Source organism: Sapajus apella, unplaced genomic scaffold (genome assembly GCF_009761245.1).
Source record: "Sapajus apella isolate SASKATOON/1434 unplaced genomic scaffold, GSC_monkey_1.0 scaffold84, whole genome shotgun sequence".
NCBI lineage: Eukaryota > Metazoa > Chordata > Mammalia > Primates > Cebidae > Sapajus > Sapajus apella.
This window is the reverse complement of record NW_022437024.1, coordinates 7,921,132-7,946,890: the sequence shown is the minus strand read 5'-3', so window position 1 is coordinate 7,946,890 and position 25,759 is coordinate 7,921,132. Positions and strand designations below refer to the sequence as shown.

Genomic DNA, 25,759 nt, shown 5'->3' with positions numbered 1-25,759 from the left:
CTGGAATTGTTACTCAGTCATCAGGCAGAGCTCATATTCTCATTTTTGTGGACATCTTATTTCTGACATTTCAAATGCTTGCTTTCCTCCTGCTCAGTTTCTCAGCACTTACCAGTCTTGAAATGATTTGGCAATGATTTTTATTGAGGGTGCATGAAATTGCTAAACATCTCATTTTGCCCATTCCCACATCATACGTTGATCCTATTTTTATTCAACTATCACATATTACACAAAATATATAAGATATACTAAATACCTGTAAATAATAATAAAGTAGTACAAGGTTTAAAAATATTGAAAAACTTGTTGTAGCTTAAAAAGTAGCAAAAGCATAACCAATGATTACTTGAACCCAGGTGGGGGGGATGGGGAAAGGGTGCATTCTAATGAATGTAAACAAACAGTATAATTGTGGAAATGTATTATTATACATGCATTTCTATACTAAGTATACATTTCTCAATCTTTTCCCCTATGTGTTACCCCAAAATGTCCCATCTGCCAACAGCTTTTCTTAGATTTCAATGGATACAATACCCATCATGGATAAAATTTTTTTAAATTTGTAATCAAGAGTCAGACCAGACTTGGGGCACAGTTAGGCTGACAAAGCCATTACCATGTAAACTCACCCGAAGGGCCATATCAGGATATGGTTAGAGAGTATTAGGACTGGGAGAATTATGTGAACTTACCATTTTTTGACACATATATATGTATACACATACACATACACTCATACACACACACATGCACAGACATATGGAAGTCAGTATAGCTATAAATATGTAAATGTTGTATATGTTTATTCCCTTATCTGCCCATTGGAAGACCTGGAAGCAATGATACCTCCGTATCAATGAACACACCTAACATTCAGACCTTGGCCTTTAATTATCATTCTTCACTAAACGAAACTAAATCTTCATAGAGAAACAGCTGACTATAGTCAGAATTAAAACAAGTGAAGTATAAAATGAGCCTGGAATGTCTTATTATGCCAAAAATCAAGAAAGCACACAAAAAATGGTGAAGGTACGTCAAAAGACACAAAAGCCAGCTTGAGCAAATTCCCGGCTAAATTGGGAGCAATTTGAGTATCATATCAAGTAAAAACAGTAACAAAGTATAACCCACTGAAAATAATGAAAACACACTTATTTAAATAAATGAATAATTGAAAACTTGATGAGCAAAAAGATGTGTCACATAATCTTAAGGGACTGCCCCACATAATACATACTATTACAAAAGGAAAAGAGTACATTTACAGTCAAGATGTCTAGCAGATACCATCTTAATCAAATGATCCAGGTAAAAACCATCAGCAACAAGAAAAATCAAAATCAGGCACCACATGATGGGATGCAATGAGAACTTAGCATCACATCTGTCATGTTCCTCACAATTACAAATTAAAGAACATCCTTCAAAATAATCGGCCTTTTACTTTCCAAAGTGTCAAGGTCGTGAAAGTTAAGGTAAGAGTAAGGAACTGTTCTAAAATGAGGAAAGATAAAGAGACATGAGACCTAATTACGATAAGTGATTCTACAGACCATTTTGCTATCAGTGGCATGATTGGGACAACTGATGAGCTTCAATGGATTCTAAGGAATATACCATAGTAATGTATGTGTCATTGTAAATTTCCTGATTTAGTGGTTGGATTTGGTTATATAGGAGAATGTCCTTGTTATTAAGAAATACACATTTAAAAATTGAGCAACACACTACTAAATGATTTAAAAACAAAATAAGTCCAGTACTGTACTGTACTTCCAACTTTTCTAAGTTTATGCTTATTCCAAAATTTCTAAAATATAATACTGTGCATGAATGTCTATCCAAGCATTTCAGTAAAACTGTATTCAAAATATTTGCATAAAAAACATTCAAAACCAAGTTTCTGTGTCCATTCTATGAATTTACTGCTTGACTGGAAAATTTATCACCCTGTAACCATTTAGAAAGCATTACATTTTTTTTTTTTTCTATTTGACATGACTCACTTAACGAAGAGTCATTGAGTACATTTTAGAGCAGATATGGTCATAGCAGGGAATAAGGTAGACAATGCTTTTATCTTATTGGGTTTACATTCTGGGAAGGGAAATAAACAAGTAAATAATTTCAGGCCAGGCATGATGGCTCATACCTCTAATTTCACACTTTGGGTGGTCGAAACAGGAGGATTGTTTGAGGCCAAGAGTTTGAGACCAGCCAGAGCAACATAGTGAGACCCCCTATCTATAAAAACTTTGTTTTAATTAGCCAACCATGGTGGCATAAGTCTGTAATACCAGCTACTCAGGAAGCTGAGGTGCAAGGATCACTTAAGCCTGAGAAGTTGAGGCTGCAGAGCCATGATTGTGCCACTGCATTCCAGCCTGGGTGATAGAGTGAGACTTTGTTTCCGAAAGAAAGGATTTCAGGTGGTGCTGTGATATGAAGAGAAATATGAGAGCAAGTAAGTAGCGTAGAAGAGGGTGACTTAAAGGAAAGTAGTCAGAGAGGGCAGTCCTGGGAAGATGACATTCAAATGATGAGAACTAGCCCTGAAAAAAATCTGGACAAAGATGACCAAGACAAGGGAAACACACTGTACAAAGACCCTGAGCAAGAATGAGCATGGTGCTTTGCAGGAAGAGAAGGGCAGTCATAGTGGCTGGAAAGGACAAACAATGGGAGTTGATACTAAATGATGTATGGAAACCACCTTCATAAAATTAATAAAAGACCACAAGACCAGAATTATGGTAAGGGCCTAAATTCTGGTAAAATATTTTCCCTTCTCGCTGAAATGCACATAGTCATTTCAATAAACGGTAGTCACTAATAACTAATAATCTTCCTATCCTAGCCTCTGGGCAGGCTGTCTGCAAGATTAATAAACTTGTTTTTCTCTTAAAGAACAATGATTCTTGGGTCATACAGACCCCCTTGATGGATTCCAGAAGTCAGATTGGCCAAGGAACCGAACAGCTGTAACCATTGGAGATCTCACCTCTTGCAAACCTCTCTGCAAAATTATAGGCATAAACAGTAGCCTGTCATGATTTCCTACCTTGCTTTTCCTTAGTAACCAAGAATCACAAACACTATTGTGAAACCTAAGACTGGTTTTTGAGATATTTTTCAGATTCTGCATGCAGGTGGACCAACTGACACCAACCAGGCCAGTGGCTTATGATCCCAACTAAGGAACTAACTCCACTGGTCTTGTGACCACCACCCCAACCCAGAAACTGACTCAGCACATAAAGACAGTCTCAACACTCCTATGATTTCATCCCCCATCTTCCTGCCAAACCATCCTTTAAAATCCCTAGCCTCTGGATTCTCAAGGAGACACATTTGAGAAATACCTGCCATCCTTCTCATTCAATTGCCTTGTGACAATTAAACTCTTCCTTTGCTGCAATACCCGCTGTCTCCGTATGTGGCTGTATCTGCACAGTGGGTGAAAACCCTAGTCAGGCAATAACAGTCAGATAAGATGTAGGGACAAAATCATACAGGGCCTTGTGGATCATGTTGAGAAGTTAGGGTTTTGAGCTAAGGGCACTAGATAACCATGAAAGGGTTTTAACCTTTAACAATTTCTCTTACCTTTTAAAAAAGCACATTGTCTATACTACTGGACAAATGACTTGATTGAAGGAAAGGGAGCAGAGTGATAAATTAGGAAGTTATTATAGTACAAACAGAATGTATTTGGTAAAAAGAAAACAAAAACAGGATAATAGTTGGGGCATAAGGACCTAGATAGACTGAAGACATATTTTGGACTTTTATAAGATATATTTTATACTTCTATAAGATATGTATTTTTATAAGATATGCATTATCTTTTATAAGATACATATTTTTGGTTGAGAAGATTTTGTGCTTTTAAATTAACTTCTTTCTATTTTAGTACTTAACTCTCTAATCTTGGCAGGAATAATGTAATTAGGAGCCTAGTTAGACCGAAAACAAAACAAATTAGGACAAAGTGAAAGTGGAAAAAGAAAGGATTTCTTTTATGTGTACTTTTAACAAAAACTGTCGCTATATCTGGCATAAGAAGTGCTAAATAGTATAGTTTCTATTCAAAAGAAGTATTGGCCAGGCACAGTGGCTTAGGCCTATAATCCCAGCACTTGTGGGAGGCCAAGGGGGGTGGATCACTTGAGGTCAGAAGTTCGAGGTCAGCCTAGACAACATGGTGAAACCCCGCCTCTACCAAAAATACAAAAATTAGCTGGCCATGGTGGCATACACCTTTGGTCCCAGCTACTTGAGAGACTGAGGCATGAGAATCGCTTGAACCTGGCAGGTGGAGGTTGCAGTGAGTTGAGATCACATCACTGCACTCTAGCCTGGGTGGAGCGAGACTCTGTCCCCCAAAAAAAGTATCAACTGACAGAAAATAAGCACAAATTTGCCATTTGAAGGAAGAAAAAAGAATGCATTTACCAGTTGAGGGGGAGAGGAGACAGGAAATAAGATGCCAGGAAATACCATAACCCAGAAGGTTTGCATGTTGAGTTGGAGACAAAGTTTTAAGAAATCAGAATGTCAGCCCAGTACTCTGGAAATTTAATTAGGAAACACATCATTACTAACTAAGAGAAGAATGTGTCAAGTTATTAAATTTAACTAAAACTTAGAGATATGTATTTCTGGAACCCACTCTAACCCACAACCAAATTTTGCAAAGTCAAATGGTCTACCCACATGAACTTACCTTCCCAAGAGCACTGTTCTTAGGACTGAAGGGACCTGGAATATACCATTGTCAAGAGTTGGGTTTGTTTCCCACCGCCCCCCACAAACTTCCCTTAACTTCCTAAAAGAAAAAACTTCCAACAGTATTCAGCTGTCATAAATGCCCTCCCTGAGGAGTTTCACAACCAAGGAAGATTGACTTCTGCAACCACAAATTAGAAACCAGCATGAAGATAAGAACTTGCCTAAACAGATATGGTCACAAAATAACATAACTCCCATCTATTCTCCTAAGTGTTCATTTATCTTTCCTAAAAATCATTTGTTTTCCCATAAGTGCCATTCTCCCTCCTCCTCTTCCTGTTAATACTGTATATAAGCCTCTAAATATAATCTCATTTTTGGTCACATGATTCTGTGAATTCCCATATAGGTATAGAAATGAAAATCTGCCTTTTCATTCATTTATTAATTTTGCTAATCAGTATTCTATCAGTTTAATTCACAGGTTCCCAATAACTAAAATTAAAAGAATAAAGAAAAGGGTTTTTCTCCCTGACAGAAGAAGGAAAGGAATTCCTTTCATAAAGGAAGTCCGGCCTCATAAATTTATTCAAATAAAGAGCAAAACTCATTCCTTACCCAGTTGTTATTCTTGCAGCAAATTAGATTTAGAGTGTTTTGTACCTCAAACAAATCCTGCAAAGAATTTTAAGCAACATGCAACAAAAATGTACATAGCAAAATCATAAAATATCAATAATAATACATTCTTGGAAGGTTTTAAGGCACAAGTAGGCAGGTAAAAAAACAAATATTCTGATCATAAATGTCTATATAATTCATTTTTCTCTCTAAGGTAGTCAAAGAGAAATGGAAGTTATGGTTGATTTATGTTGTTAAAATGAGGAATAAAGATACAATCACTCCTCAGAGAAGGCAGAACTTTTCTTATCTCTTAGAGATACATGGAAATTTCTCACTTGGGACTTTCCTAATGGAGCACTGAGCCATGCTGTAGGAAACATACTTGATAGCATTTCTACTGCCAATGGAGCATCAGATTTCATAAGGCTGTTTCTTGTAACATTCCTCCAAAAATGTAATAACAGCTCAATAGAGGCAATACTTCACAAGGAAGCAAAGCAGACTAATTAGCTAATTAGCATTCCAATTTGCCAACCTTTCTCTTTCCTGCCTTGCTAGTGTGACTCAGCTTCTTAAATCTTTATCATCCTTGGAGATACTGATCATGAGTTCCACAGAAACCAGAGCAGGAGTTCCACAGTTCCTGAGAACATAGCAGAATTTATATTTGGTACATTTTCAAATATATATATAAATGATTAGCCCTCAAAGAGACAGAACACCTCAAAGCACAGTTTTTTGCTTGCCTAGTATCTACAATGATTAACGTGCAATTAAGATGAGAGAGGAAGATAAATTTAGATGGAAGTGGTCTATACTAAGAAAGTGAGTCCAGCTCTGCCTCTGTAAATACATGAGCTTTGAAATGCCATGTACCTTCTGTACATCCTACGTACCTGAAGCATCTAAAATATGATATCGGAAAAGTTAAATTTATTTAAAAAATTTCAAGAACTAAAGGAAGTAAACTCTTTTTACCATTAGCCACTACTAATCCACTGTCTGCCCTCTATGGAGGAGCACAGTCACATTCTAACATGGAGCCCATGAACAGTGAGCAACCGATTGGAATAATTCATTTGAGAATTTGTCACTTCCTAGTTACAAGTGTGAACTAGAAAAGATGAATTCAATCTTGAGACTCTATGAATTATTTTCATAAGAATGCAGTAAAGTAATCTACAGCCATACCACCCTGAACGCACCCGATCTCGTCTGATCTCGGAAGAATGCAGTAAAGTAAAAAGCATAGGATATTTAAAATCTTCTTTAGTGGAATACCAACTTCAGCAAAGTCCTAGGATACAAAATCAATGTACAAAAATTGCCAGCATTCCTATACATCAACAACAGGCAAGCCAAGACCCAAATCATGAATGGACTCCCATCTCCCATTCACAATGGCCACAAGAAGAATAAAATACCTAGGAACATGGCTAAAAAGGGAAGTGCATAACCACTTTAGGAAGAACTACAAGCCACTGGTCAAAGAAATCAGAGATAAAACAAACTAACGGAAAAACATCCCATACTCATGGACAGGAAGAATCAATATTGTGAAAATGGCCATACTGCCCAAAGCAATTTATAAATTCAGTGCTCTTCCCACTAAATTATCATTAACATTCTTTGCAGAATTAGAAAAAACTACTTTAACATTTATATGAAACCAAAAAATAAATAAATAAATAAAAAGCCCAAATAGCGAAGGCAATCGTAAGCAAAAAAACAAAAAACAAAAAACAAAGCTGGAGGCAGCACTCTACCTGACTTCAAAGTATACTACAGGGTTAGGCTACAATAACCCAAACATCATGGTACTGGCACAAGAACAGACACATAAACCAATGGAACAGAACAGAGAACCCAGGAAAATAAGGTCACAAACACTATAACTATCTGATCTTCAACAAAGCTGACACCATATACAAAAATCAACTCAAGATAAATTAAAGACTTAAATTTAAAACCCAAAACTATAAAAACCCTAGAAGAAACTTCAGCAATACCATTCAGGACATAAGTACAGGCAGAGATTTCATGACAAAGATGCCAAAAGTAATTGCAACAAAGCAACAATTAATAAATGGGATCTAATTAAACTTAAAAGCTTCTGCAAAGCAAAAGAAATTCTCAAGAGAGTAAACAGACAACCTGCAGAATGGGAAAAAGTGTTTGCAATCTATCCATCTGACAAAGGTCTAACATCCAGCATCTATAAGCAACTTAAATTTACAAGAAAAAAACAATCCCATTAAAAAGTGGGCAAAGGACACTTCTCAAAAGAAGACAAACATGCAGCCAACAGGCATGTGAAAAAAAGCTCAACATCACTGATCATTATAGAAATGTAAATCAAAACCACAATAAGATACCATGTCACACCAGTCATAAGGGCCATTATTAAAAAGTCAAAAAACAGCAGATACTGGTGAGGTTACGCAGAAAAATGAATGCTTTATACACTGTTGGTGGGAGTATAAATTAGTTCAATCATTGTGGAAGACAGTGTAGCAATTCCCCAAAGATGTAGAGGCAGAAACACCATTTGACCCAGCAATCCCATTACTGGGTATATACCCAAAGAAATATACATTCTTCTTCCATAAAGACACATGTATGTGTATGTTCACTGCAGCACTATTCACAATGGCAAAGACATGGAATCAACCTAAATGTCTGTCAGTGAAAGATGGGATAAGAAAATGTGGTGCATATACACCATGGAATTTTATGCAGTCGTTAAAAAAAAAATGAAATCATGTCTTTTGCAGGGACAAAGGTGGAGCCAGAGGCCATTATCCTTAGCAAACCAACACGGGAACAGAAAACAAAATTTTGCATGTTCTCACTTATAAGTGGGAGCTAAGTGATGAAAACACATGGACACATGGAGAGGAACAACACACTGGGGCCAGCTGGGGAAGGGAGAGGACCAGGAATAATAGCTAATAGATGCTAGGCTTAATATCCAGGTGATGGGTTGATCTGTGCTGCAAACCAGCAAGGCACACGTTTACCTCCCGTACCAAATCTGCACATCCTGCACATGTGCCCCTGAACTTAAAATGGAAACTTTTTAAAGTATGGAATATGGAATTTTCATCAGACGGTTCTATTTTTGAGCACATGCAAAGTGAAAGTGTCTCAACAATCAAGAAATGAAGGGAAAAAAAATCAATAGTCAATTTTGTCCACATGTTTTAAATAGAGCTACAAAGCTTACTTATCTTTCTCTCACTGTTTCCAGGAAGTAATTTCTTCTGGTCTGCCTTTTGATAATGAGATAAGGAAAACTGTCATTGTCATTTGAAGGCTGGTTGACCAGTTAGTTGTTAACCAGTTAGTAGTGATCAGTTAGTGGTTCCAAGAAAGAAGATGTCATTTAAAAACTAATGAAATGGGTCACTTCTTTTGAAAGATGGTAATACAGCATCAAGAAAAGTACGGATCTGGAATCACTATTCCTGGGTTTACATACTAGCTTGCTGGGTGACAAAGAACAATTTACTCGCCTCTCTATCCCTTTGTCTCCTTATCTACAAAATGAGGGGTAACTATAAGCACACCACCAGGTCATTTTGAAGGCTAAACAGCGCAACTAATGTAAAGCACTTGGAACAGGCGCTGCTTTAAACCAAGTGCTCATTGCAATGATTCTATCTTCAGCAGAATGACAGGTGGTTACTAAGTTATACACTTATCCCAACAGGTCATCTCACTAGGTAACTGCTGAGAAACGCTGGAAGGGAAGCTTCAGTGCCAACACAGCCTAAGCTAGACTCAGAAATTCAATCATTTCTATCTTCAAATAATATTATTTATTCTAAATAAATTTTCTCCTCAAAATGGTTCCCCTCAAAAATTCATTTCATGGCCAAGGGGGCGAGCAAGCTCGGCCGCTGGGTGGGTCGGGGCGTTCCACGCACCCTTCATTGAAGCCGCAGTGGCCGGGCCGGGCCGGGCCGGGCGCTGGGAGTGGGAAGCTACGGCGTGGCTGGAAAATGCTGGTCCAGTCCCGACGGGTCAAGCAGGAGACCAACCATCACGATGAGATGGGGGTGGACTACGCCGAAAGTGAGGGGAGCAGCTCCGAGGACGACGACACGGAGCGCTCGTCGGTCTCCGAGGATGGAGACAGGTCAGAAATGGATGAGGAAGACTGTGAAAGAAAAAGAATGGAATGTTTGGATGAAACGTCCAATCTTGAGAAACAGCTTACTGATCTCAAAGATCAACTTTATAAAGAGCGATTAAGTCAGGTGGATGCAAAACTACAAGAAGTCATAGCTGGAAAAGCACCAGAATACTTGGAACCGCTGGCAACTCTACAGGAAAATATGCAAATTCGTACAAAGGTAGCAGGAATCTAGAGAGAGCTCTGCTCAGAATCTGTAAAGAACAAATATGAATGTGAAATTCAAGCTTCTCGCCGGCATTGTGAGAGTGAAAAGCTGTTGTTAGGTGATACAGTCCAGAGTGAACTAGAGGAGAAGATAAGGAGGCTTGAAGAGGATAGGCACAGCATTGACATTACCTCAGAGCTGTGGAATGATGAGCTCCAGTCAAGAAAAAAGAGGAAGGATCCTTTCAGTCCTGACACAAAGAAGCCAGTTGTTGTTTCAGGTCCATATGTAGTTTATAAGCTGCAAGATCTTGATATTCTTGAAGACTGGACAAGAATTAGGAAGGCAATGGCTACACTGGGGCCACACAGGGTGAAAACGGAACCACCTGTGAAACTGGAAAAACATCTGCACAGTACTAGATCTGAAGAGGGAAGACTATATTATGATGGTGAATGGTATATATGTGGACAAACAATATGCCCTGAAAAAAGATGAATGTCCTACAAGTGCTGTAATTACAACAATTAACCATGATGAAGTTTGGTTTAAGAGGCCTGATGGAAACAAATTTAAGCTTTACATTTCACAGCTACAGAAAGGAAAATGTTCAATTAAACATTTGTAATCATGATTTAAGTGTTATCTAAATTTACTTTATTAGTGTTACCAAATGTAATGTGCCATGAGTAAAAAAAAGTATTCAATAATTTAATATTCTCACTGAATCATGAGAGAATGTCTATTGTAGGTAGTACTCTAACTAGATCTCATTGATATGTTATTAAAAGAAAATAAAAATTTTATCATGATCCTTGCATTGATTTGCCTTTTAGGTCTGATGACCAATAGGTATACTGTATATGGTAGGGGTTTCTTTCTAAGCATTTTTCTTTGGTTTTTAAAAAATTATGTAACTTTGTCTTTAGTAAACTATGACTACATTTATCTGCAATTTTTAAAATTTTCCATATCTTTGTCATTCATTGTGTGTCTGTAAATAAGACTGATAAAATATTTCCTATAAACGGTTTGTACTAGTACATTAGTGTTGAATCAGAACTGAAATTTAAACATATATATACGAGTATATATATACATATATATATGAGGAGGTATATATGGCATCGTCAGCTTATTTAGAACTGATGTGGCCTTACCTTACAATCTTGTTTTACCCAAAATTAAGCTATTGGGTTTGAAAGCTAAAAGGAGCACTTTTGTAGAATAGCAACTTTTCTTTTCCTCTCCTTGATTGCATGGTGGGGTGGTGACCTATTTTTACAAATTATACTTAATGAGTAAAATTAGTGTCAAGTGATAACATGCTTTTACCTGTATTTCTAGTGACCTTTTAGAGGCAATGTTTGATAAGCATTTTAATAAGATTTGTATTTTTAAATTTAGTATATAATAAAAAGGTGTGTTAGAATGTGAAAAAAATTCATTTCAAATGCAGCAAAAATTTATTTTAACTAGCTAAAAGAACACGCCATCTTATATAAAGACATTTTTTTAAAAATAATTAAAAGAAACAATGTGATTCCATATGGAGAAAGAAGACAATGAAAATATGTTCACAATCTGAACTTTATAAATTATAGTTGGAATGTTTATCCAGCTGTGCTATGTAATTGGTTTCCTATCTGCCCAGAATTATGAGCAATACAAGGGAAATATTGCTAGACTATTCTTTTTATCTTGTAGAAAGTTTGTGGAAAGCTTGTCATGAAGCAGTTCAGCTTATAGATGGAAGATGGAGGCAGTTTGTTTGCCTTGAATTTAATGGATTGGGGGAAAGACCAGAAAGCTCCAGAACACAGGAAAGAAACTTCTATACATTCAGTGTATATTAAGCATGTGGCTACTGCATCCAGAAAAGGATGCAACAAAATTTCATAAGATCAGATAATAAAAAATATATAGGAATAAAATAGAAGCGTGCCTTCTGCTCCCATAATTGAACCCAATTCCTATTTGATGGGTAAACTTAAGCCATTTAACCCATATTAAATCTTCCCAAGCAAGAATTTCTTGGAAAGGAATTAGACTCTAACATCCGAAGACAAAAACTTCCCTCTCTTGAACTCAACAATTTCCACAAACTTCACCTACCTTCGAGATACAAGAACAGAAACCCACACTCCCCATATAGGTTAGATTGGCATGTATACCAAGTCGCTCTTGTTCCTGGGGATAATATCACATTATCCTTTTCTCAATTCTGTGACTCTGTAGCCAGGTAAAAAGTAAACAATGAAATTCCAAATCAGACCATTCACAAATACAGGTATAGCAAAAGGAGACTTGATTCTGAGCCTGACTCACTGGGATTAACTCCTACTTCTGTTACCAATTGGCTCATCCTGGGCAAACAGTAAATTCTATCTAAACTTCAATCTCCTCTATTGTAAAGTATGAATAATAATAATGATACCCTACCTCAGAGTTTTTTGAGAGGATAACGTATATAATAGATGTCAAAATTCTTTGTAAACTCTAACATGCTATAAGTTTGTTATAATGATTGTTTGACAAGGTTTCCAAAAACTGTCTAATCTCCCTCATAGAGATTGTGATTTCTTTGGAAGCATGTACTGCTTTCCCATTTCTTTTTTGGTGACCAATTTCTACTTTTTATATTTTTTAGTTTCTGTTTTTTTTTTTTTTTTTTTTTCAGATGGAGTCTCACTCTGTTGCCCAGGCTGGTGTACAGTGGTGCGATCTCAGCTTACCACAACTTCTACCTCCCTGTTCAAGCAATTCTGCCTCAGCCACCCAAGTAGCTGGGATTACAGGTACATGCCACCACACCTGGCTAATTTTTTCTAGTTTATTAGTAGAGAAGGAGTTTCACCGCTTTAGCCAGGATGGTCCCAATCTCCTGACCTTGTGGGCCGCCCACCTCGGCCTCCCAAAGTGCTGGGATTACGAGCATGAGCCATTGGGCCTGGTTGTTTCTATTTTTAATAAATTCTACTGTGCATATTTGAAGTTAATCCTATATTATGGAAAACATATAAATAGTAAAATGGTGCATTCATATTGTGGCAAATGGCAGAATCACATTTTTCAAGGTTGAATAATATTCAACTTTAAACCTCATTTTTAAAGTTGAATAATACTCAACCTTAAATTCTCATTTTTTTAAGATTGAATAATATTCCATTTCTTTATCTGTTCCTCCATCAATGAACACTTAGGTGCTTTTCATATTTTGGCTATTGTGAATAATGCTGCAATTAACATGGGAACACAAAGAAATAAAAGGAAGGTATTCAAATCAGAAAGGATGAAGTAAAATTATCTATTTCCAGATGACATGATTACATGTAGAATACCCTAAAGACTCCACAAAAAACTGTTAAAACTAATAAATTAATTTAGTAAAGTTACAGTATACAAAATCAACATAAAAAAATTAATAGCATTTCTTTTAAGTGAAAGCAAGACTCAATCAGTAGCATTTCTATACACAAATGACAACATAACTGAAAAAGGAATCAAAAAAAATCTCATTTTTTAAAAAATTAAATTCTTAGGAATAAATTTAACCAGGGAAGTGAAAGACTTGTACACAATATCAATAAAAGAAATTTAAGAAGAAACAAATAACTGGAAGATATTCTGTGTTCGGAGATTAAAAGAATATGGTACAATGTCCATACTATCCAAAGCAATATACAGATTTAATGTAATCTCTATCAAATTTAAATAACATTATTCATAGAAAGACAAAAATAATTCTAAAATTTTACATAGAATCCCAAAAAAAAACCTAGAATAGGCAAAGCAATATTGAAAAAGAAAAACTTAGAGGCATCATACTTCTTAATTTAAAATTACACCACAATGCTATAGTAATCACAACAGTATAGTAGTGATATAAAACAGAAGCATAGAGCAATGGGGAAAATGGAGAGGCAAGAAATAGGTCTAAACACATGCAGTCAACTAATTTTCAACAAGGGCACCAAGAGAACACAATGGGAAAAAGACAGTCTTTGATAAATGGAAAACTCGATTTTTACATGCAAAAGAACTGGGCCCTTATCTTATACTAGATATGAAAATCAACTTAAAATGGATAAAAGACCTAAATGTAAAATCCCAAACCATAAAACTCTTAGAAGAAAATATAGGGGGAGAAAATCTTTGACATGGGCCTTGGCAATGCATTTTTGGGTATCAAACCAAAAACTCAAGCTACAAAAGCAAAAATACATACATGGGATTATATCCAACCAAAAAGTTTAATCACAGCAAGAAAGTAGTCAACAAAATGAAAAGGCAGCCTATGAACTGGGAAAAAATATTTTTAAATCATATATTTGATAAGGGGTTGATATCCAAAATTTATAAAGATCTCTCACAACTCAATAGCATAAAAATAAATAATTCAATTAAAAAGTAGGCAAAGGACTTGACACATATTTCTCCAAACAAGATAAAAAAAGCTATCAGGGGTAAGAATATAGGACAGTCATTATGGAAAATAGTGTGAAAATCCCTCAAAAATTAAAAATGGAACTACTATACAACCCAGCAATTCCACTGCTGGGTATACATCCAAAGGAATTAAAATCAGTATGTCAAAGACATACCTGCACTCCCACATTTACTGCAGCACTATTCATAATACCTAAGAATCACCTTGAATGTCCATCAACTGATGAATAGATAAGGAAAATGTGGTATATTTACACAATGGTATACTATTCAGCTATAAAAAAGGAATGAAAGTCTGTCATTTGTGGCAAATGGATGAACTTGAAGGTTATGATGTTAAGTGAAATAAACCAGGCAAAGAAAGACAAGTGCTATATGATCTCATTTATATGTGGAATTTGGGAAAGTTGACCTCAAAGAAGCAGATTTAAATGGTGGTTACCAGAGGGTAGAGGGAGCTAAAAAGTTAGTCAATGGATACAAACTTACTGTTAGATGGGAAGAATAAATTCTAATGTTTTATTGCATAGTAGGGTGACTACAGCTAATAACAATGTATTGCAGAAAGTCCTTACTACAGCAGTCAGGCAAAAGAAAAAAAAGGCATCCAAAGTGAAAAGAAAGAAGTCTAATTATACTTGTTGGTAGATGACATGATTTTATATTTGGCAAAACCTAAAGACATATTGAAAAAGAAATCAAGAAAATAATCCCATTTACAGTAGCTACAAATAAAATACCTAGGAATTAACCAAAGAAATGAAAAATCTGTACAATAAAAACTGTAAAACATTGATGCAAGAAATTGAACAGCACATTAAAAAATAAAGATATTTCATGTTCATAAGTTGGAAGAATCAATATTGTTAAAATGTCCATACTACCCAAAGCAATCTACAGATTTAGTACAATCCTTAATACAATCCTTATCAAAATACCAACAACGGTCTTCACAGATATAGGAAAAACTATCCTAAAATTTACATGTAATGACTATAGAACCACAAAAGACCCAGAATACCCAAAGCTATTCTGAGCAAAAAGAACAAAACTGGAGGAATCACATTACCTGACTTCAAATTATACTACAGAGATATAGTTACCAAAACAGCATGGTACTAGCATGAAAACAGACACACAGACCAATGGAATAGAATAGAGAATCCAGAAGTAAATCCATACATCTATGGGGAACTCACTTTAGACAAACATGCCAAGAACATACATTGGGGAAAGTACAGTCTCTTCAACAAATACTGCTGAGAAAATTATATATCCCTATGCAGAAGAATGAAACCAGACCCTGTCTCTCACCATATACAAAAATCATCTCAAAATAGGTTAAAGACTTAAATCTAAGACCTCAAATTATAAAATTCCTAAAATAAAACTCTGGGGAAACTCTCAGGGACATTGGACTAGGCAAATACTTCTTGAGTAGTACCCCAAAAACACAGGCAACCAAAGCAAAAAAAATGCACAAATGGGATCACATCAAGTAAAAAAGCTTCTGCACAGCAAAAGAAAAAATCTATAAAATGAAGAGACAGCCCACAGAATGGGTGAAAAATATTTGCAAACTACTCATCTGACAAGGGGTTAGTAACCAGAATATATAAGGAGCTCAAAGAACTCCATAGGAAAAAAAAAAAAAAAACCTAAAAATCCGATTAAAAAATGGGCAAAAGATCTAATAGACATTTCTTAAAAGACATACAAATGGCAAAGTATATGAAAAGGTACTCAATACATTGATCAGAGAATGCAAATCAAATCTACAATGAGATATTATCTCACCCTAGTTAAAATGTCTTTTATCCAAAAGACAGGCAATAACAAATGCTGGCAAAGATGTGGAGAAAAGGGCACCCTCATATACTGTTGATGGTAATGTAAATTAGTACAACCACTATGGAGAACAGTTTGGAAGTTCCTCAAAAAACCGAAAACAGAGCTATCACATGATCCAGCAATCCCACTGCCAGGTGGATACACAAAAGAAAGGAAATTACTACATTGAATTGATATCTGCAATCCCATGTTTATTACAGCATTATTCACAAGAGTCAAGATTTGGAAGCAACCCAAGTGTCCACCAACAGACAAATGGATAAAGAAAATATGGTACATATACACAATGAAGTACTATTCAACCATTAAAAAAGAATGATAGCCTGTCATTTGCAACAACAGGAATGGAACTGGAGAACATTGTGTTAAGTGAAATGAGCCAGGTACAGAAAGACAAACTTCACACGTTCTCATTGATTTGTAGGATTTAAAAATCAAAACAATTGAACTCATGAGCACAGAGAGCAGAAAGATGGGACGGGTAGTTGTGAGGGTCTGGGAAAGTGGGGATGGTTAATGGGTAAAAATATGCAGCTAAATAAAGAAAATCTAGTATCTGACAGCACAAAAAGGTGACTACAATCAATAATTTATTGTACATTTTAAAATAAGTAAAGGAGTATAAACGGATTGCTTATAACAATAGAAAGAAAGGATAATGCTTGAGGTGATGGATACCCCATTTATCCTGATGGGGGTATTACACATTGTATGCCTGTATCAAAATATCTCACGTACCCCATAATATACACACCTACTATGTACTCAAAAATTAAACTAAATAAAAACAAAAAATATAAAGAATGAGGAAAAGCCAATGAATTGTGTATTTCAAGATAGCTAGTAAAGAGGATTTTGAAGGTTTTACCACAAAGAAATGACAAATGTTTGAGGTGATTGAGATTCAATATCCTGATTTAATCTTTGTACAATGTACACGCATACTGAAACATCACACTGTCCCTCAAAAAATGTACAATTATTATGTGTCAATTATAAAGTTTTTAAAAATTAAAAATATTTAATTAGTATATACTATTAAAAAAATGGCCCACAGGTATATTATAAGGGGCCTAACCTCACTAACCATCACCAAAATAAAAATTAAAGCCACTATGAGATACCACCTCACATCTGTTAGGAGGGCTATTATCAAAAAGACAAGTAATAACAAAGGTTAGTGAGGATGTGAAAAGAGAATCCTAGCATGCTATTAGTAGGAATGTTAATGGCCATTATGAAAAAAAGTATGGAGATTCCTAAAGACATTAAAATAGAATCACCATGTGACCCAGCAATCCCTCTTCTGGGTATATACCCAAAGGAGATGAAATCTCACCAATTTGTTTGACAAGTATCTTCATAGAATGCATAGAAAGAACACTGAACTGCAAGACTTAAGCTTTAGTTTCTTCTATGTGTCGTTTAATCCCTTTGATCTCAGTTTCCTCAGCTCAGAAATTTATTTTCTTAAATAACAAGAAGTTCAGAGGTATGGCAAATTTAGAGGTTAACGGATTCAAAGGCTAAAAGATGTCATCAGAGAGCATTCTCTCTGCTTTCTTGTCCAAAGCATCAATTTCTTCCTAAGGATGGTCACGAGACAAGAGTCATCAGCAACTTGGACCACATATGTTCACTTTGCCCTTAAGTGTGAATGTGCATCCTTGCTTAAGGAGTAAACCAATCACAGCCAGTAGAGTAAATGTCACAGTACATTGACAGGCTGAGACTTTAGGATTCTCTGTTACTGCTGCACTTGAGAATTGCCTAGAAGGTATTTTTTAGAACACCCAGTTTCCTTACCCACAAAGACTCCAATTCAGTATGTCTGGGGTAGGGCTGCAACTTTATTTTCAAAGCTCTCCGGATGATCTGAGTGCGGCCATGAATCAAAAATACTACTTTAAAGTAGAATGTACCCCAAAAGCTAGAGATGGGGTTGGATAGAAGGCAGCCAAGAAGTAGATGCTGTTGTAGGTGCAGCTGCATAGTCTTACCCCTTTAAACAGTCCAAGTGTACACCTGCATGTCAAATGTTCAACAGGAAAGAAAGTTAACATTGTTTTTTGCTGGCTAATTAACAAAGATCATAGAAAACAGAATAAATGGAAGAGCTAATTGCTGAGGGAAGCACCAATAACAAAAGCTCCTTTTACGAATCCCAGAGATTCATGTAGAAATTTCCGAGATAGATTACACATAGATGAGCTACAACCAGGATAAAGCAGGGCTATACAACCCTGGTTGTAACTCATCTACAAAATAGGGTGTCTTATCCTGTTTTAAGAAGCATATAGCCCAAAGGCTAAGGTTAAGGCTGTCGTTCAGGAACCTGAACAGATAGGAAAGTCAATATCAGGACCTAGGAGACGATGAGGTGATCTGAGGCAGAAGCTATTTCCATTAGGAAAGTAACCAATTCCAGAGAGTAGGCAGCTCACATCCCATAGAAGAGAGCCATTGTGGAAATGAAATTAGCTAGAATTGGTAAAAGAAAAAAAGCAGCAGTTGTGGACATCCAAGTCTAACTGGCTGTCCTTATTTTATAGAAGTACAGAGAAGAAAAGTGACTTTTCCTGACGTAACACTGAGGGAGGGAGGTGAACTACGTAAGGCCTCTGGAGAGACAATACTTTTCTCATTATGGTGCCTTTATGAGAATTTTTCTTGTCAAGGTGCAACAGTCATGACCTGGCACACCAAAAATATTTGGGTTCTAGCCCAAAAGGATTAAAATTACAGAACACTAACAACTTGAAAAACACCCCATCAAACAAATATGTGGTAAATGAAGGATGTGGGGAAATGTAGAACAGACATCCCAATATGCGTCAAGAACAAGATATAAGAGAAGCAGTGATGTAAAATGCTTTGTCAAAATGGCATTAATGAGGTCACTAATGATGTCTGAATGTTGGCAATTCAAGAAGTCTAGGGTGTGTAAGCAGAATTACACAGAACACAATTCTGGCAAAGTTACAAATAGGAAGCACTTGTGTAAACACCGTGTGACAATGTCCCTTTGGGAAAAGCATGAATGGATTCCAAAAAGAAGTGTATTTGTCCAGTCTAAAGAAGCAGTTAGCCGATTCCTGACTGCTTACTTCTACAGGCACTCCTTTTTATACTTTCAGAGTCAAATCATCGGCAGATTCTCTCAGGCAGCCATTGATAGAACAACTATTCAACCCGCCCCACTTAAACACAAATGAAAATCAGAAAGCCCTTCTGTCTAAATTGAACTCTATCTTTTAAGAGGGTCCCATCTCCTGTCTTAGAATTGTATCCACTGCAAGTCTTCGAAGGAATACCTTTAAGTAACACTTCCTACCAATCTCATGAAGAGCTCAATTTTGTGTATTTTTTGTCTTTGCAAGGGGAGGGATGGAGGGAGTTTAGAATGAGAATGTTTGATTAACAAAAATGATGTGGCTGTAAAAACAAGAAATACAATTGAAGATAAAAAATGAAACAATCATTAGACTTTATTCAACCAATGTCTACAAGAGCCTCTGATAAGGACTAAGATCATGAAGGTTTTCTGTTGAAGAAGAGGCAACTTAGATGAATTTGTAAAACAAATCCTGGGAAGGTGATGATGGGAAGGGTTTTGAGTTGAAATGACAATTCATGAATATTTTCTCAGTGGTGTTTTGGTGGACTGGAGAGATGAAGGAATGGGAATTGGAAGTAACTTACTTGTGCTGTAAATTGAAGTTAGTACATGTGGCATCTATTCCTTCCAAAATTTTAACTGATTTTCAAACTTGTAAATCTATGTACTTTAAGTTGTTAATACCACCTATAGCCTGGAGCCATAGGATTGTACATCAAAATTTGGCTTTAAATGTGTCTTTCAAGAAGTTTTTTCTCCTTAAATCTTTCTGCAGATGTGCCATTGGTACCAATTTACACTGTGTTTTGTATAGTGTGACTGTTGTATTGTGGGGATTAAACCCTTAGACTCAGTCCAGATGTACTAATAGACAGGCTCTAAAATCTGTAAGATGTGTGATCCTAGATTTTCTTAATGAATAATCCCTTAAAAGCCCTTATCACAGTTCCCAGAACAGGAAAAGTAGACAGACTATTATTTCTAGCTTCTTTATTGTTTTAAATTATTTATTGTTTTAAATTATTTATTTATTGTTTTAAATTATTTGTTTCATATATATATATATATATATATATGAAACATATAGATGAAACATATATATATATGTTTAGCCCCAATAAATGTCCATTGAATAACTCTCCTCATAAACTTCAAGGCATGGACATATCATAATCAAACTTGAATATCTTCACTTACAAATGGTCACGTTTGAAATTCAGAGCATTTGTTTTATAGTGTTTTGGAAATCTGAAGCATTTTTTAAATACTCCGTAGGGTTAGTAAGATCAGATTTGAGGGTTACACTGACTATAGCAATGTATGCCTAATTCCATGAACTTTAAGATATGACATGCAGAGGTCCAAACCCAGTCATTCATGTGCCTCTCTTGCCCTCAAACATCCAAAATTTCCCTCCAAATAAGATCTAAGAAATTGAGGAATAACTTCTGTATAATACTTGTAAGGCTAGAAGTCACAAGAATAGAAGATGATGGAGTATAAACATTATGATAAATTTTCAGTACTCTAGCCAGACTCCATACCAGGCCATCTCTTCCCCAGAGGGACAGAAGAGGGGATTCAGCCACATCTGTAGAGGGGTATGAGAACCAAATGCAGGAAAACATCTCCCTCTCTGATGTTGAAGATCGGGGCCCTAGTTCATCTATGGTTCATGATGGATCCTGAGATATTCAAAGAAGTCAACATGAGATGCTCCTAAAGTTAGAAGGCTATACGGCTAACTTCTTGAGGGATTTGGAGGCATTGTTTGGTGATTCTACAGCTGTGCAGCTGACAATCCTTGAAATGTGAACATTAGCAACTGCAGAGACAACAGAATCAAGAATCAACAATAATTCAGGGCTCCTTATCTTAAAGAAAGTCTCCTATCATTTGTATTTTTTTTTTTTTTTTTTTTTTGATACACAGTCTCGCTCTGTTGCCCAGGCTGGAGTGCAGTGGCATGATCTTCGCCCACTGCAACCTCCACCTCCTGGGTTCAAGCAATTCTTCTGCCCCAGCCTCAGGAGTAGCTGGGATTACAGGCATCTGCCATCATGCCTGATTTTTGTATTTTTGCAGAGATGGGGTTTCACCATTTTGGCCAAGCTGGTCTCAAACACCTGACCTCAAATAATCTGCCCGCCTCAGCCTCATGTTTTTGGGGGTTTTTTTTTGTTTGTTTGTTTAGTTTTTTTTTTTTGCTTTTCAAACTAATATTTGATACCTAAGCTTCCTGGAGGCTTACTTATTATTTCATTTAATCCAGTTGCTTCCCGAAGGATTACCAGAACACTCCTTTAAATCTGCGGTAATTGTCAAAGTAATTTAGGTTCCACAGGAGTTATCTCTGGCAAAGCTGGGGTGGGGGGGGGGTGGGGAAAGCAATGAGTATTAAGGTACAAATAACTTCCTAAAAATATCGCCTGCAGTAGCATTCAGATGGCATTCTTTATTATCTCTCTACCTACTTCTTAAAACATTAACTCAAAAGATTTCTGCTCATTTTCTTCTATTTTTCTTTTAAGGGAGCAAAGTTGTGGCATGCTCTAAAGATATGTTATCATTGGCACCCAGGCAATTAATTTTTGTTAAACAAAAGTGGTGCTGGAACTTTTAAATTATAGTTAATATATACTAAAATGGGGAATGAATAGCCTACCCATTATGAATCACCTAAACTCTCTCTCTCTAGGTATTCTTTTCATATAAAGTTGAAACCAAAAGCCTTTAGGTCTTTACATTATTGTTGTCTTAATAAATTATTCAAAAAGCTGGTTCAAATGTGATTTTTCAGTAGTGATGTACTGGTTTATCAATCAGCTATTATTTTTAGTCTTTGTCCCCGTTTGTAAATAATTCCACCATGCAGCTTTCAAACGATACCATGATGGCCCCGACATGCTGCTGGGGAGAGATGCACCCAGTCAGTTCCCACAAGCAGGTAGGAACCCATCTGGCTGAGCTAGAAGAGGAAGCACAACTCCAACTTCCAGCTGTTGTACCACCATGTGGAGAAATGGGCGGGCATATCAGAAATAATATTTTTCTTCTGCCTTACAGATCTGACAAGCTTTGCTCACTGGGATATTTTCTAGGAGTTTACATTTATCTCAGGTCCTAGTCTACGAGATACGTCAAAAACAACTAAAAAAAAAAAAATGGTCGGGAGGCATTCACTCACTTATCTAGATGATGCCTTCATAACCCTAATTAGTATTATTATTGACTAGAACAAAGCACTTAGCATAATTTAACCTAGAGAATTTTCAAGGATCCCTAAGGAGGAAGTAGGATTCTATTTTATAGGAAGCTAAAGGTTTCTGAGAAGATAAGAAATCAAGTTTGGCAATAGAACATTAAGCAGCAATAAACATTTCTGGCTGCAAAGAAGAGGCCCTGTCCTCTGGGAAAAACAACACTGCTCTTTATTCTCCCCATGTACTCTAGTCTTTGTACTTTTAACAGTTGTTCCACTTAAAGTCAACCTACTTTTTTTTTTTTTACCAAGCGGGAGCTCAGGGACCTGGTTACTATCAACACTTTGAAGAAGCAGCTTCTGTGAATTTGGATCTTCCTTTCACCTCCTCCTGTACTGCCACTCGTCATAAAAATGTATGGGTAGAATAAAGTGTAGCCTTATGAAATAGGCCACATTATTGAGAAATTAAAAATTGTTCTATACTTCTTGCTGAAAACACACTGTCCAAAAAAAAAAAAAAGAGAGATTTTTTTCTCCTCTCAGACATCCTTTCGTGTTCTGAATCCCCCAGAAGACAAGGAACCATTTTTGGTTTCAGACCCATTGAAGCAAATTAAGCAATACAGTCCCAAAGGGCATGGAGGATTTCGCCCCACTAGACCCTGAAGTGAGCTGGATATCCAGAGACTGGAAGCTGGGGATGCTGGATATAAGCAGTGGTGGTAGGTTGGGGGAAGACATGCTGACCCTTCACAGCACCTAAGAAGTAGCAGAGCTTCTGTGTGAATGTCTAGAACTCTGCACAGCTTGAAGATTCTGGGTCAGTGCCCAATGGAAGCAGTGAATGTTAAAGGGGAAACCCCTCCAAAAGGGACACATACACGTAAACAACAAACATCTCAGCAACTGTCAACAAAGACAGAGAACAGAGACCCTAGTCCAATTTTTCTGGTTCACTAAATTCCCTGGGTGTTTTCCCATTCTGAATAAGGCAGGGAAGTTCTCCTTTAAAAAAAAAAAAAAAAAAAAAACTGCTATCCAGGCGAATGGAACAATCCGTATTTAATTTGATTCATAACAATAAAGAACTGAGATGCTTTTTTTTTTTTTTTTTTTTTTTATTTTTTTTTTTTTTTTGAGATAGAGTTGTGCTCTGTCGCCAGGCTGGAGTGCAGTGGCATGATCTCAGCTCACCACAACCTCCACCTCTCAGCTTCAAGCAATTCTCCTGCCTCAGCCTCCCAAGTAGCTGGGATTACAGGCATGCACCACCACACCTGGCAACTTTTGTATTTTCAGTAGAGACAGGTTTTCTCCATGCTGGTCACGCTGGTCTCAAACTCCTGACCTCAGGTGATCCACCTGCCTCGGCTTCCTAAAGTGCTGGGATTACAGGAGTGAGCCACCACGCTGGGACGAGATGCTTTTTGTATACTGATATTCTTGAAGACCAGTTGGATACCCTACCCACTAATCCCTGGTTCTACAAATACCTCCCTGGTTCCACAAATATCTCCACTGCAAATGAACTAACTACTCAGTTAGCTAGTTCAGGGTTTGGAAATTTTATGCCTGCAACATGTAGATTACCCTAGTCTTGGTATGCCCCTTTTTTATTAAATTAAATTTGATTAAAGATGTATGCATCCCTCTTTAAATTTGTAATTACCACGAAAAAAGTTTCCTACCATATGTTTTTTGCCTGATTTGACTTTTTAGATATATCTGAGGGGCATTTCTGAATTCTTAGCTGCTTTGTGAAGTTTTATTTAGAAAAAAAGCAAAAGCAGAGGAAGCATGAAAATATATCGATTTCCACCAACATGTCAAATGGCCAAAGCTTCCTTGCCTTCTATGCTGTCAGCGAATAACACGGCAAAATATGATTATAAAGCCTAAGGTTACTGTGCAGCTTTGCTCTGAAGACAGTGAGTCCCATTTTCTGCTTTTAATTAAAACAAAGTATTTCTACCTTCAAATTGTACAAGTCATTTCACTTCTCTGGGCCTTGGTTTCCTCACCTAAAAGTTTGCATGTTCAGCTAGATGATATCCAAGGCTCCTTATAGCACAAAAATCCTATGATTTCAAGATATTATGAAATCCCAGAAACAAAAGACAAGAGGAGCATTGTTCTCATTCTATTGTTCGTCCAGCTGGATTTATCAGATTAAGATTCTGAGTTTATAAATAAGGAAGAAAAGACACTGATACACTATAGAACGCATTTGCAGGAAGAGCATTTTTCATCCATATGGATCTTAACTATTTCACGTGCTAACAAATAATTGAACAGATTATCTATAGAAATGGTTTTGTCCATTCATCCACTTTTCTCTATACAAGTAAAAATAGCTTTATTGCTTTGTTATAAAACTGTGTTTGAATAAAAATAAGAAAATACAATTCTCAACAGTTTCTGAGATCTAGTTATGAGAGAAGTTGCCACAAGCCCAAACATCTCTTTAAATGAGGACAAAGGTAAGAGTGCCATCTGCTGGCCTAAGTTGTCTAATTGTGTCTTTACAACTTTATACAATAAAATACTTCTAAAACTTACCTACATTCTGCTTTGATGAAAACTCTGAGCTTTTCAATAACTTGATGCGTGGAGCTTAAATACGATAATCATTTTTCCAAGTGTCCAAAATACACAAAGCATATGAGTATACCAAAATATTACTCTACAAACTAAATAAGTACTTATTTTAATTATATCCTACAATATTTATCATATCGAAAAGCTACAAACCTACTGGGTCCAAAAGTAAGTAGATAGCGTCTTTCTTTAACAGCTTCTGGGAGGAGGGAACAAGATGGCCGAATAGACACAACTCCGGTGAAGAACACCCAGCAAGAGAGACGCAGAAATCGAGAGATCTCCTAGCTTCAACCAAAGTATCAGGTGCATTTCAATGGATCTGGTCAGATGGTGAGCAATGCCCAGGCAGAGCAGACCAAGACAGGGAGGGGTGCTGCTTCACCCAGAAAGTGCATCTGACCGTGAGTTGGAGGCTTCTCCTCTGGCACCCCGGTCCAGATACAGTACTCCCCCCAAAGCCTCAGCCATACACAGAACAGGGGATCTCTGCCAGTCAAGGACCGGGAATTACAAGTGCAGAGTTGAATAATGATCCAGGACGGTGTCCCGGATTGTCACACAGATCTAAACAGACGCATAAGCCCATAAGCCGACCAGGAGACCTGCGGACGGAGCTACCGCCCCCTCCCCCTGCCCAGAGAGAGAGGGAGCTGAAAGCAGGGAGACAGACAGTGTAGTCAGGCAGGTCCCTACCCTCCCCTACAAACCCCAGAGGGCTGAAGCACTAACTCTAGCAGGTTATGCAGCCAGTGCCTCAGTGCCTAAGTCTGAGCTTAACCCTGACTGATCCAGCTCCGTGGAGGAAAGGCACAACCCACCATTAAA

General features: G+C 36.8%; 1 long non-coding RNA gene and 1 pseudogene across 1 annotated transcript; both read left to right on the top strand.

Moving 5' to 3' along the window:
* Positions 1-9,368: 9,368 nt before the first annotated feature.
* LOC116533782 lies at positions 9,369-10,338 on the top strand (annotated as a pseudogene).
* Positions 10,339-10,610: 272 nt separating this feature from the next.
* LOC116533879 lies at positions 10,611-25,371 on the top strand. The gene is made up of 3 exons (XR_004261490.1): positions 10,611-10,623; positions 13,269-13,272; positions 25,138-25,371. It is a non-coding gene; the product is annotated as an uncharacterized LOC116533879 (long non-coding RNA).
* The last annotated feature ends 388 nt before the right edge of the window (positions 25,372-25,759 follow it).